This window comes from Embiotoca jacksoni, unplaced genomic scaffold, assembly GCF_022577435.1.
Source record: "Embiotoca jacksoni isolate LCO1_2020_lvr unplaced genomic scaffold, fEmbJac1.0.p SCAF_23, whole genome shotgun sequence".
Classification (NCBI taxonomy): Eukaryota; Metazoa; Chordata; class Actinopteri; family Embiotocidae; genus Embiotoca; species Embiotoca jacksoni.
Window position 1 is genome coordinate 7,704,788 of NW_027185374.1, and position 14,208 is coordinate 7,718,995.

Genomic DNA, 14,208 nt, shown 5'->3' on the forward strand with positions numbered 1-14,208 from the left:
CAACTATGGGCCTGAATGGCCCTTTTGGAACTCCCTCCATGTGTCCTGATGATCCCAGGACCCTCTACCGATGCCGGAGTGCCAATACAGCTCTGCGGGTGCACGCAACTGCATACAGTGACGGGTAGGGGGCGCTGTAGGGCTTGTGTGAGCAAAACAAAGTGAAAGGGGAGGAGCAGCATCGGGAGTAAAGTGGCCACACGGTGTGCCAGTCCGTCCAAGCAGCCGCTTACATCTCAGATCCGCCGCCGCCGCACAGCGAGCACGGAGAGAGGCGTCTGCCAAGTCTTGTCCACTCCACTTGGTGACGCGCAGCCCCGAGCACAGACGGGCCACTTACCGAGCAGCACACAGCCGCTACCACTGCACAGTGTTGTTGCCTTTGCCGTGAAATGCAACAGCAGTCTTTGCGGGATAAAGACAGCATTCATACATAATCAGCGCGCCGTAGAGAAACAAGGACAAACGCCGGGGGACAGGAGCAGCGAGCAGCCGGGGAGGTAAGCTCTCAGTCCGTGTAGGTGCACGCAGTCGCCTCGCCGACTCCACACAGGCTTCATTTTGACATGCTTTGTGTTAGGCAGGACTTTACTCGGGCACACGGGCACTTGTCCTATCATGAATGAATGAGAAGGATCATCAGTTTCACCGCCAGCCCTTAGCTGAGGACCATAGCCTACCAAATGGTGTGTACGGCGCTCACGTTGTGCGCAAGCGCTCCTGCAAGAAGGAAAACTTCACCTCTCTGAGACACACACACACACAAAAAAAACCCGGCTCTGAGATATAGTGAAGTAGTGGTTAATAGAAACGTCAGCCATTCAATATTTAAAGTTAGAGACTGTCTCTGCTCAATTTTATATATATATAAAAAAATAACCAATAATCTCTTCATTTGACTAAAATCAGTTTAATATAGCATGAAAAATAGTCTTAATTTTTTGCCTTCAAGCTTTAATTAATGCGCAAACAATTGGACAAAATAGAGCAATTGGCAAATAAAAGTTACCTGTCTTTACCTTGCACCGCACCTTTTAAATTGATGGCTTCATTCCCAAAATAATCCCATTTATAGCCCATCATAGGTGCACAGATCCCACTTGACAGATTTCTCACGTGTCCCAGTGTATTTCCAAAAATCCCATCATCCCATTTTACAGATGTACAGAACTTGTAGCCTGCACCAGGCAAGACTCATCCTCCTGGCAGCAAAGCTTTGCTCATCACAAGTCCCATGTATTGTTCTGGTGAAGTGCTGTACCCTTGGCTGTGAATTAGAGCACCGAGTGTGAGGGACACTGTGCTGTTTCCTTGCAGAAAGTTACAGATGAAAATTGAGTCCATCTCTTTAAGTGCTCATACTTGTCCATGGCACTGTTACCATTTCCCTGGCTAGTGGGATGGCATTGATGAAAGAATGAAGCCGCTACTAGTCACAGTGTTATCATATTTGATCTATAGTCCATATTTAGTTTGACATGATTTCTCACAGCCAGAGACACACTTGTCAATCCTCGCTGGCCTCAGCACTGATGCCTGTTTATGAGCCCCACCGTGACAGTGAGCTGCTGTATGTATAAATAGATGCACAGCCACCTGACAGGACTGTATGTGTTCCCAAATGGATGCAGGCCAGTGTTGTTACTGTATTAATGGGTTGAGCATGTGGGCCAGGAGCAGGACACATTTCCTCACTGATGACATTTGAAAACCTAGCAGGCTATCGCGAATCAAGGCGGGGATTAAGGGCTTTAGTCCTAGTCCTCTCTGAGCAGACAGGGAGCTCGCGCACTCGATGAGGTAAGACAATGAATTTGCCTCGGAGCTGTGGGGGCCATTTAGCGAGGGGTCTTCTCGCCTCGCCGTGCCGCCGCGTCATGAGCGAGAGCTGTCACTGCATATTTCGAGCCACTAGTCACTGCAGGTGGATGATCACACAGCAACATCAGCAGCAATGTAGAGAGGTGTTAGCGCACACTACAGAGGTCTTAACGGTGTTATTGTCAGGCAAGCCTCACCTCTCTGGAAGTATTGTGCTTTCTTCAGTTTGTGACAAGCTTTTTTGCAATAAACTCAATCAGGGATAATCCTTCTTTATCAAATGTGATTTGCGTTTGCTGGGGGAACCGCTTGAGCCTGAGGAATTCATTTATAAATTACCCAGAGGCATTTATCCTATTAGTAAAGGCCAAGCGAAAAATGACTCCTGTTGTTATGGTCAGCAAATAACAATACTGTAGCTAAGGGCCGTTTATTTATTATTTCTTTTCATTCCATCCCATTTCCTAAAGAGGGAAAGTGAATTTTCAGGGTAAGGGGTGTGTGATGTCACCGCATGTATGCTGTGATGTAAATGCTGAAGAAGATAGCACCGATGAAGTGCTGTGCTTCCACTGGTTTTGCCTCTATCAACTGTATTTTAATGGAAACCAGGAAACGGAGGCTGTGCCAGGCTCGCCAACAAACATGACCACAGAGCCAAGCTCTGCTTTTTTTTAATAGCAGTCAGATAAACATAATACTGCCTCAGCTGTTGTAAGGCAGCAGCTTGGATGAGATGGAGCCATTTCCGATGTCTTCACTTTTTTTTTTTAAAGATTGTACATGTATTGCTTGTGTTTATCTGCACTCGCTCACCAAAGCAAAATATTAAAGTGCGATTGGAGCTGGCAATTAAACTGATTCTGTTGGAGCAGTGTTTATTAGAAGGCCAATCTGGACCAGCCCGCCCCCAATCACAATGAAAATGAAGAGCAATTGTGCATGTTTTTGTGGCCTTTGATAGACAATGAATTTGATTTTCTCCAAGGTTAAAAAGAGTGTCTTTATTTTTTGTAATCACATTTAAACAGGGGCTCGACCAGATTTTTGCCGAATAAATATTTTGTATAATTCTCAACAATTAGTCTATTTCAGAGGCTATTTTGAGTCTATAGTGTCTGTGCATTTATCATTTATCATTTATCATTTACTAGTATAAAGGTAGTGGCCAACACCCTTTCATACATGACTGAGTGAAGATGCAGCGTTGAGCTTTTGCAGAAATGTACGTTCGTTTTTGTGTTGGCCAGCGCTCACCTCGCTGAAAGTCTTTGTTAGGAGCTGGATAAATTACAATCACATATACATACAAAGATCGACTTTCATGCACTGTACTCCAGATCCTTGTTGTTGTCCCTTAGGTCAGATAATTTTAAATGGATTGAGAGAAAAATGATGCAGTCACTTACTGTATATTTACTATATATATCTGTAGTAAAAAAAAAAAACCTATAACTTCTCTCTGCCATTACTGACAACAGGCAGGTGACAATGAGGTGAACAATTTCAATATTTAAATTAACTCATTTTCGCAGAGCATTAATCATGCACATAACACTCGCAGCTTATTTGTAACTTTTACTAAATATGAGAAACTTAGCCGTTTTGATTTGCTACAAACTCCGACTTGCTTTGTGGAAGTTTGAACATTTTCTCAGTCATCAAAGAAGAAAAGTTCTTTTGTGATTTTTTTTTCCAGACGGCACTCTTGAAGCTGCACTGCATTGTGTTGTTGCGCTGCAGTTAGATGTAATATGAAGTGAATTTTAACGACACCTAAAAGTAAATGCAAATGAGGGTTGGAGCATCTGCACCATATATGATAGTTGTTGGTCAAATCATCACTTAAAATGAACAACAACAGACATTGCTTAATTACTACAGATGTGTGATTTTGACTAAAGGGTCAAAAACTAAATAAGGGTTGCATTTATTAGAAAAATAGTTTGTCATATCAGGAAGTATTTTCACTCTTGCTATGAATGAGTTGAGATTATTGATAGCGCTCTCATTTCTGTACGATGAACATAAATCTACTGCCAGCAGCTGATTATCTTAGCTCATCGTAGTCTGGCACATAACTTCCTGTAAACCACATTTCCTTTTTACGCAGCTTAAACTAACTTGATGTAACTGTTCTTTTAGAAGTGGAAGACAATATTGACACATCTGAGTACATGATTATATGGATAATATATAGATAGTTCATATTGCATTAAAAAAAAGTAACTTTTTTTTTTTACTCTGATTTTATATACATGGTGGTATTTTCTTTGTACTATGACAGTTTTCTTAATATTTTATAAAAACAATATTGCAGAATCATGATGTGTATCGTTCAGCAAGAAAGCTGACAAGAAATTTCTGAAATATTCCTTTCTATGCTGAAGGTGAATCTTTGTGGCGCATACATGGAATAAGGATCTCTTCTTGGACACAATGTACTCAGTGATATTTTGTTATGTGTACCCTTTAATCTCACTTTAACCTGTCCACAACATGTACTTATTATTCTTATTATTACTTTACTTTTGCTCAGTTAATGTGTCATTTAAATTCCCGCAGAAAGCATTAAATTGCTGTAGCCACATAGGTGGTGCTCGCATGTCGCTGAGGGTGCTGAGCATGCTTATCAAGATAGCACATGTACCATCTTTTTTTCTTCTTTTCTTTTCAAGTAGTCCCGCTGAAGTGGCGAGAGATGCAGTTAATCAACAGCAGGACCAAATTTGGATTATCTGGACCGGTTGGAGACAACAGCCGCATCCGAGCTTTAGCCGGCCGCTGCCCGCCGTCGCTTAATTGTTATGAAGTGGTGCCGAAGCAAGCTGGGTGTAGCTCAAGTCATTTAAAAACATCCAGCCTCTCCCTGAGCATGGTGGGTTTGGCGATGCCTCGGCCATGTTTATTAGTGTATCCCAGGTAACAGGCTTAATAGCAGAAGAGTTGAGAGGGTGTTTGATATGTCTTGAGTTGGTTGGCTGTGTGCGGCTTTGATATTAAAATGATAAAGGCGCTTTCAGTGAAAGCAGCAATGACACAAGATCTAGTTTTCTCCTAAAACCCTAAAACCCAAGCACACTGATTTCATCTCTTTTTTTTTACCATCAGGTGTTTTCAAAGTAACACCTGTAAATAAATTGTAGCTGTAATGTTCGCAGTTTCTATTTCTGTAGTCGAGTTATCTGACGAGGAGCTGTTCAGAGACACAGCTGTCCGGTTGAAGTGTGTGCGCGTGTGTGTAAGTGTGTGCGTGTGCGTGTGCGTGTGCGTGGTGGTGGTGGTGGTGGGGGGGGGGGGTATCATCTTAGGAAAAGCAAGAGTTCTCCCTCAGTTCTGACAGCTGTGACACGATTTTCCAAGGACAATAAAGATGGACATGGTTCAGAAATTTAGTGGATGAATTTTGCATCTTTGCCAACAGGACTGAACTGTTCCTTCTGGTGCCTTTATGCTTTCTTTATCGGATTTCAGCAGCAGCGATAGCTTCCCTTGAATATTCTGAATATTTAGCATCAGCAGCCATTACTAAGCGTAATGTACTTGCGGACACACAGGGTAAACGGCCACGAGCAAACGCCGTGCTTCCCAAGCTCTTTAGAGATCAGTGGACTATGAAAAGCGGTCTCTTCAGCTGCCCTCTTGAACACAGTCGCTGAAGGGCCAGTGATGCTGGTATCATATTTCGAAAAAGCCTCTAGTCTCCCTGTTCAGAGACCTAAATGGTCTCAAAATGCACTAAGCTGTGAACCTCCTATGTCCATGGAGATTTGAGATGGGAGGTTATTTTCAAATGTCATTTAAAGTCAGTTTTTAAGTCTGAAATTTGAAAAGTTTTGATAACATTTTATTTTTTTTTGTTTTTGTCATTTTTCATAGATTGTGTTGCTGGATGGTAAAATATGAATTATTATTTAAGTATAGATGTATATTTGTGGATTTTTTTTTCACGTTACAAATAATAAGGACGTTTCTTGGTAAAGAATTGATTTTTTTCCTCTGCCACATTTCCTGAACATGAAAGAAAAACCTTCTAGCCTCTTGGTGAAGTTCATTCTCTTTGTGGATTCATTTATGTTGTCTGGTACTGCACCACGCACATGCATGCAATTTGTGGAGAGCTGTGCATTAGCCCATGTTCTTGTGCTGTCGTGGCCTTAATATTTTCTATGTAGTCCACCAGCTACCCGTTCCAGGAATCGGAGCCAAGCTACACTGCCCGACAAAATGCAGGGACCCATTAGGCCTACCAAGCAAGCTGACACCAGGAGCCAGAGCCAAGGGACACACTTGCAGATAAGGACCCAGATATAAATGTACACATAGCTTTAACCAAAATGTCTTTTAATGTGACGTTGGAAGTGTTTGGTTTTCTGCAAAAAAAAAAAAAAAAAACCAACTTGAAAAGTAAAGTCATTATCATAATTCTTATACCCACATAAAGTGTTTAAATTCACTTGACATGTTTGGGGACAGGGGGTGAGGATTTGGTTTGGGCTCGGGCATGTGAGGCTGCGTCTCGGGGCCCCTGCGCTCTGGGAAGCTGCTGTGTGGTGAGTGGCTCCACAGGGGGCAGGTTAAGCCTGTTAGCCCCATATGATGGCACCGCAGGTCTGCTCCATGGACGGGGGAGAGAGAGGAGAAGGAGGTGGATGTGGAAACCCTTTCTTTTTTTTTATTTATCTTGTGGCCCATCACCACCAATAAAACCACTGCCATTCTTGTTGTTGTTTATGCAGGCCCCCATTAAGCCCAGTTGCAGGAATATTTCTGCTCTGCCAGCCAGGGGAGCTGTGGCTATCTGACAGCCACAGCTCCCCTGGCATCTCTTTTATGAACCTTAGTCATTTTAATAAGGTGCACTCTACTATCCTATCTCAACTTTGAAATAAACATCATCTATAATATAATATAAAACCAGTTCTGGGCATGTCTGAGTTGTTGGAAAGTCAGGATGTAGCAGACATTATTTGAGAGTGCACTGGTCCTTAAAAGGACACGGATGTATTATGTAATAATTTATTTGAAATTTAATAATTGAATCTGCGTTAAGGAGAAGCGGAGCTTAAAGCGAGTCCTGCTGGAACAGGTTTTGAGGTGGAATGTCAGACTCCAACCAGCTCTGTCCGCTTGAGGCAAACCAGACTTCAAATTACTTCAAGAGGAAAACAAATTTCACTGGTCACTGAAGTCACTTGAACTCATTTCCCTCGCCTTTCTTCTCAGAACCTTGGGAAATTACAATAACACTTTTTGAGCTTTGCTACTGTCATTCCAGTGGCGCTACTATAAGTTAAATGCAGTATATAGTCCAAGTGCTTCTGTAATTGCGCTGTGCAGTGTTATAGTATTCACAAGAAAACCTATTATATTAAATGTTTTCATAATATATGATATCAAGTAGGCTTTCCCAGTAATCTTCTGAGATCATTTTGACCTATATATAATATTACTATAACTGCCAGTGATGTCAAGCCGCCTTTATCCTTTACCATACATTTTATTTTGAAGGATTTGCTCACTGTGCAACTGTAAATTATTTATCCCCAGTGAGGAATGAATATGTAAATACTTCACAATTAATGGAAGTATACATAACAGCCACAGTCGGATTTGCATACTCCAACAATGCAAGCTGAAAGGTGGCTTTTGAGTTAAGAGGATACATAAATCATGTGTTTGCAGAAGGTGTGACGTGTATCTGAAACGGTGTCCTATTTACAACCTGTTTGCTTCGCTTGCATGTATTCTTCCAGGGACTACAACAGCTAATAAAATATTGGCCCCATCCCAAGCACCTAAGCCTCCATACATATACTCCACCGTCGATTAATTCATTTTGGCAGTAGATGTTTCCTGTATAAATATGTGCAGAGCAATGACCAGGATCATTAATAATTACTGTACGACATCTGGCGACAAATAATAATGAGAAAGGGCTGTTTTATTTACAGTATGCTGGCTAAAATGTACCCTTCTTGTCTGTCAAGTGGAGTTCCGGCTGTCTCCATTGAAACACAAGTGGGTCACCAAGCTATCAAAATTGGACTATTGATGTTCGTTTAAAACAAAAAAAATGGCACTCATAGGGATGTTTGTTATACAACTGCCTGTGTTTAAATGTAAGCTTGGTTACTTAACCTCTCTTTACATCCATACAGTTCGTTGGAGTAGAGTTGAAAGTCGGGCAATTGCCACTCATATCTGCAGCCAAGGAAACGAGCAGTGAGAATCAGAGGGAAGTAAACTCCCGCCTGGAAACACATAAAGGGCTGTGTTTCAGCTTGGTCTCTGTGCTGCTCGTACATTTTATGTATTGCAGTTTGGCTATTTTTATTTATTTTTTGCATTCAAAGACTCCGACACAGACTTTGTCTGCGATAAAACTGACCATAATGTTAATAAGGCAGCAGCTGAAGGTGGCATTGTAAAGATATCTCTTGTCATTGCCCGGTGCCTGCAGGCCCCCGCTGTAGTTTTACAGATTTCCCAGAGTAGGCATTTCACTCGGAAAAGAAGCCTTTTGATTTCATGAGAGAAATTTTGAAACTGTAGTCCTGCCAGCCTGCGGTAATTTGACAAGTCTGGGCGACACAAAGCTGATTGCAATTTGCAGTTTTAGGAGGAGTCTTTCTTTACTTTGTTTCCCTGGTCACATCACAAATCTTGAAGCCTGCAACAAAACCTTCACCCAGAAATGAATAGTCCACTTGAAAAATGGCTCCAAGACCCTTTTGAGAATGGAGCCAATGTGATGGTGAACAAGTCTGACTATTAATGGTGGGTCTCTATCTCCCAGGCCCTAATTGGTGTCTGCTGATTGCTGAGCCTCCTGATTAAGAGATGCCATTAAAATTGATGTATTATAATTCCAAGTGTTTTTCACCGTTAGATAGCGACTTCAATCAATTGATAATTGCATAGATGATTTATAGCTGGCTCTCATTTTGACAACTTTTCAATAATTGCAAAGAGAACTTTTTTTTCTGTCCATCCTGTCTGAAATGAGTAAAGTTGTGCTGCTCAACTTTTATCCAGAACATGAAAGAAGATCATTTTTTTATCTACCACTTGTTATAAAGTATTTTAAACGTGGTTTAGTGGTAATTTTTGGACGGAATGTGCTTCTGTTTCATTAGAAATATGCAGATGGATCATTAGAGGAAGCGAAGACAAAATATAAATCTATAGGGAGAAGTCAATGAGGTAGTTAATGATCTCGCTTTGTGTGGAGTTAATGGAAAACATCTCTCATTTCATGGCAAAGTAAACATTTTTCCTGCGGGGTTTCAACTCATTTTCTAGTAACGGAATTACAACAAAGAAATTCTCAGTCATGTTTACACCCCAGAGTGCCAAATAGTGTGCTTACTCAGTATTATAACTGTTCATAAAGTCTTTTTGAGTTTTTGTGACATTAAACCTTTGCATTATTAAGTATCTATATTTTGAAGTGTGTTACTTGAAAGTTTGTCAGTATTTTTATAGTTAAAATTTCAGTCTTTCTTTGCCATAAGGGAAATTAGAGGTGGCATCAGAAGATAATGAATTCAGGTAGATATTCATTGCAAGTTTTGAAAAAATATTTCTTCTATATGCACAGTTGGACACTTTTAATGAGATTTCACTCCGGATTATGTTGGCTCTGTTGAATAAACAGCCATATGTCAGAACTGTTTTTAGACTTGGACTCAATACAACAGCAGACACATTTTAGCTCCATAAACTGACAGTGGAAAGAAATGGAAGCTACCAGGGAAGCTACTGTCTTTTATCATCCTCTCAAGGAAGATTTGGCAAGGTAGTCGTTTCCGTTCCTGCACAATCATCACAATGGAAATCAGACCATTTTTCCTTTTATTTTTCAAGAATAAAGAAACATCCCTTCATCCACCATTTTTCATCTTAAAAGGAAAAATGCAGTCAAAATCATGTTTTATAGACTATTAAGTCTGATGTGATGTATGTGGCTTGGAAGTAGAGTCAGCAAAACATGATGAATGAGCATTCAATAACATTTGACTTTTTGAAAAGGTTTCCCTGTCTGCTTTGCCTCAGACATATGGCTCCACTCAGCAGCTCCTCCCGAGAATAGTCTATATCATCAGTGTATTACTTTGAAGGGGAGAAGATAATTCAACTTTTTCACAGTTTTTCTTTTCTTTTTTTTTTTTTTAGATAATTTTTGGCAACATACTTTAGGGAAAGGAAAGACAGAGAAAAATGTACCTGCACGTCATAAACCTGTACAAACACAAATGGTGTGATTATAAGCGGCCCGGCACAATCGGAGCCTGTCAGTGCCTTGCTCAAAGAAAGTAGGGTTTCTTGAAATGAAGGAAAATGCTCGACTGTGAAAAAGTTGGACTATTTTTCTGCTGCTTTTCATTAAATTGTAACAACTGATGTTCCAGAAGTAATTTTTTATTCTGATAAAAAGAGACTAATTTAAGTTTTTGTTCTCCCCATCTACTTCAGAGAGATTGCCTTACTGTGCATGAACATGCCTGAGAGTTACAGCTGTGTGTTTGATGTATAGGAAAGAGATTTTCCACCTAAGAAACAGAATTCACAAGCTCAGTTGGGCTGCATTGCATTCTGGTTAATGGAGGCTGCTCTGGGGCATATCTCTTAGTGATATATAAGTCTCTGTCTGTATGGGGATGTCTTAAAAGAAAGCCCCCTTCTCTTTGATTATTCGGGGGATCCACTGATACTTGATGTTTATACTGATTTTCAGATCATAAGCTGCTCTGCAAATGTGTTTTTTTCTTGGTCATCTGGGATGACAAAACCCATCACCAAGACACAGATATCCATAGATTGGATTTGTTTTTAGTTTGTTTTTTTTTATTTTTTTTTTATTTTTATTTTTTATCCTTTAAAGGTTTTGTCCTTTGTTTGCCACATTGATCTTTACTCCTTTCATTTGCTGTGATCAAACCACAATTTCAAAGTGATAAAAGCTGTCTACCATGCTTCTTTTTTTCTTTCTTTACTTGTTTTTTAACAAGAAAATGTTCTTGTACCCTGATTCAACATAGCAGCACAGACTCTCTCACAAAAAAGACCGACACAAACAAAGAATGAGATGTGGTGACTTCCAAAGGCTGCCACCATGAAGGAGTCAGATGATCGCTGCTTTTACGAACACCAGAGCTGTTGTAACGTTCGACAATGAGGGCCTTTGAAGTGTCATTTCCCATGCGAACCCTCTCCTTTGTCGTCATCTTAAAAAGAGCAGAGCCTTCGGTTTTGTATATAATTATAACAGTTTTATTTTTTTTCAATCAGGCGTTTGCTACCAAATTCCAGAGAGCTTTCCAGCCATACACCCCCAGTTTGGCCTTTTTTCACAGCCAAATTATCTGCCGGTGACCTCTAATATTCTCTCAGGACAGTTATTGATAGCTTTTGCATCGCATGTCTCGGTGTAATCATTTATCTGTTCTCCACACCAAAGACTACACTAATAAATCTCTTGATACACATTATTCCCCACTCAGCTATTTCTTTTTTGTTTATGTTTTTGAGTGGAGGGATGTTTGCTTCTTCGTCATTAACAGATGGAGTCAACTCAAGAATATTAGGGCCACATTTACAGACGTTCTCATTTCATTTCCTGTTTTAAAGCCTCACCATATTCACCGCCTGTTATTGTTTCTGCAGGTGTAGACATCAGTACTCAAAAGATCTAATTTGTCTGTGATGAGCATCCCCATCCACCAGAGACCAAAGGTACGGTAAGATATGAAAAGCTCATTATGTCCCAATAAACATCTTATTATACTGCACAGTGCGACACAAATGCAAAATATAATACGAGTCAGTAATATTCTGCCTCATTATTTTATTGTGCACTTATGTTTTCCCATAGCAACTATTTTATATAACTAATGTTATTATTGTAGTAAAAAATAATTTGCTTCTAAAAATAATAATTTAATTGTACTCTGAAATAACAGGAACAATTCCACGTTTCCTCTCTTAATGCCCAGCACTTGATTCCTTGATTCCACTTACTGTGCATGAGTATACATGTGGTGCTGGCCTGGTTTAGTAGGGGGTCGATTGTCTGGAATTGTTTGATATATAATGTCATTAATTCTGCTTGACTTCCCTGCCGTGTCCAGAAAATGAGCTATGTCTGTCTTTGTTTCTTCTCCCGCAACGATCGCACAATTCTGTCGGCAAGCAAAACCGAGTTGGTCTCCAAGCAATTACGGGGTTAGAGTCTGATCTCAGGTCATTAAGAGATAGGATTACTCCTGGATCGCAGGACCCCAGGAATGTACAGACCCCTCTGGTGGTCTGCTCACCGCTGATGAAATAGAATTGAATTAATGGGGTTGCCCACTGTGAGGACTGATTAGAACGACATACTGCCTTTGATCCCTGAGCGAGGTGACCAGGCGTGGGCGCCACAGGCACCGGGGGGGTGGGGGGGGCTTTGTGTCTGTTCGTGTGTGTGTGTGTGTGTGTGTGTGTGTGTGTGTGTGTGTGTGATTATGTGTATGCGCCCGTCTTGGGTCAGTGCATCACTGATGAGCAGGACTCATTATGTGTGCTCTTTGCTGGGGTTCAGACCTCACTGGGGGGTTTCAGGTGTAAAATCACTGCATGGTGTTTGGTTTGTGTGCTGTGGGCGGCTGCTCATAGCTTGGCCTATGTGGTCCGGAGCTGTGGTAGTCCATGCTGCACTCGGCTTACATTTGGAATGGCTCACCTGCGATCGCACCTGCAGCTTGTGTTTTGTAGTCTCAACCAGAGTAGGTTACAGTTAGTGTAATGCTGTCGGCTGTTGCTTGTAGTCCATCAAATGTTGGAGGGAAATATCAAGCTAAAATTGTTTTTTTTGCTTACCACCAGTATTTACCACTTTGTTGGTTCAAGTGGTATACAAGGTGATGAGGGCCACTCAAGCATAACGTCAGGCCTTTTTGCAGCAGGGCTTTTCTGAACCTCAGCCCTTAAGTCAGCAGTGGACTCATACAGAAGGGCTTGTTGGAGGGTACAACATCTTTCTGATGTCAGAACTGTGTGGGTTGTATCCAACGATTGTTACCTCCCATTTTCTCCCAGCACTTAGACAGGTGCATGGGGCAAGCTGTGAATTTCTCTCTTTTTCTTTTTTCATTCTTTACACAGACTTTAGTCAGTTCTCACATGAACACCCAGGAGCAGCACGGCCCTATTTACTAGGGGTGTAGTGCTTTTGTTAAATACAAAAATTAAGCAGATAATCCGGGGCACATACAGTTAACTTAATACACAGTAGTCAATAATGTATATTTCCATACTTATATTTTAATATAGTCAACAATATCATTAGGCTATTTTTAATGGTCATTCGAGATTACTCATCTTAAGTGCTGTTGTCTGATTTCACTCACAAGAGTTTCTTGTACATGTTTCACAATAAAAGCTTTGTTTAGAAATAAAGGGTTTCTGTCTACAGAGGGCTTTTGATTTGAATCAGATCAGATGCAGTAACTTTAACAAGGCAAACACAGATGAGCTATTTTTGGCCGCAGCCCTGAAGTTGTCAGTATTCGACAGTCAATCTACCTTTCACAGTAATGCAGAAATCAGTTGCCCCAGGTTGTAGCTCAGATTGTGGCATGAAACTATAGGTTATAAAGAGGTATAAAGAAAACATTACGATCGGTTATTCTTTGGTTGTTATTTAGTGTCATAATAAGTAAATTTTGGCTTCAGCAGGCTCTAACAAAGAGACCACAATATGTTTCAGATGTTGTATTTGTTTCACTTTTTGAATAATACAAGAAACGTGTTCAAACTTTTTGTTGCCTTGCATTCAACCCATCTACTCACTAATTGGAAATGTTATAGTCACTGGTTCCCCGCCGGCTATAAGGTGTCACCATCCGTCTCCACAGGCCCATAAAGCTTGGAGTGATCTCGGGGTTTTCCATTAGTTGGTATGACTGTTTTTTCTCCAAACAAACTGCATCACATTGAGCTCAGAGTAGCACATTGAAATGCATTTTCAGCCTGCTGTGGTTATTTGTTGCACAGCCAAGTTCGAATGCTGCTGTTCTCATTTTAAATAAAAAGTTTAAACCACTATATATAATCTTGGTGTGAATTTGGCCTACATCCTCTAGTATTGATCCATATTTTTAGAGAAATTACAAACTGCAAGTGATCAAAAATATCCCACATCTTGCCAAGTCTTCTGCTTCAATTTAAGAACAAAACACAATCAAAAAATAGTTTTCCTTTAATCACATACCTTGGGAAGCCATGGTCATCATCACCCCTGTTTGCCCATTGGTGCGCTGTTTATGTTGGGCCCCCAGACGGTTAGCTGGAGCTGTCTGCCACAATCATTCTCAGGGCCACCTCAAGTAATGATAGATGACA

General features: G+C 40.8%; 1 protein-coding gene across 1 annotated transcript in view; it reads left to right on the forward strand.

Annotated features, from left to right (window-relative positions):
* The first annotated feature begins 236 nt into the window (after positions 1-236).
* The window catches only part of LOC138203590 (kelch-like protein 29), a 204,821-nt gene continuing 190,849 nt past the window's right edge, over positions 237-14,208 (forward strand). Inside the window, exons 1-2 of the mRNA XM_069158583.1 lie at positions 237-500; positions 11,491-11,559. The gene's annotated coding sequence lies outside the window, so the exon portion shown is untranslated. The remainder of the gene's footprint in view (positions 501-11,490; positions 11,560-14,208) is intronic.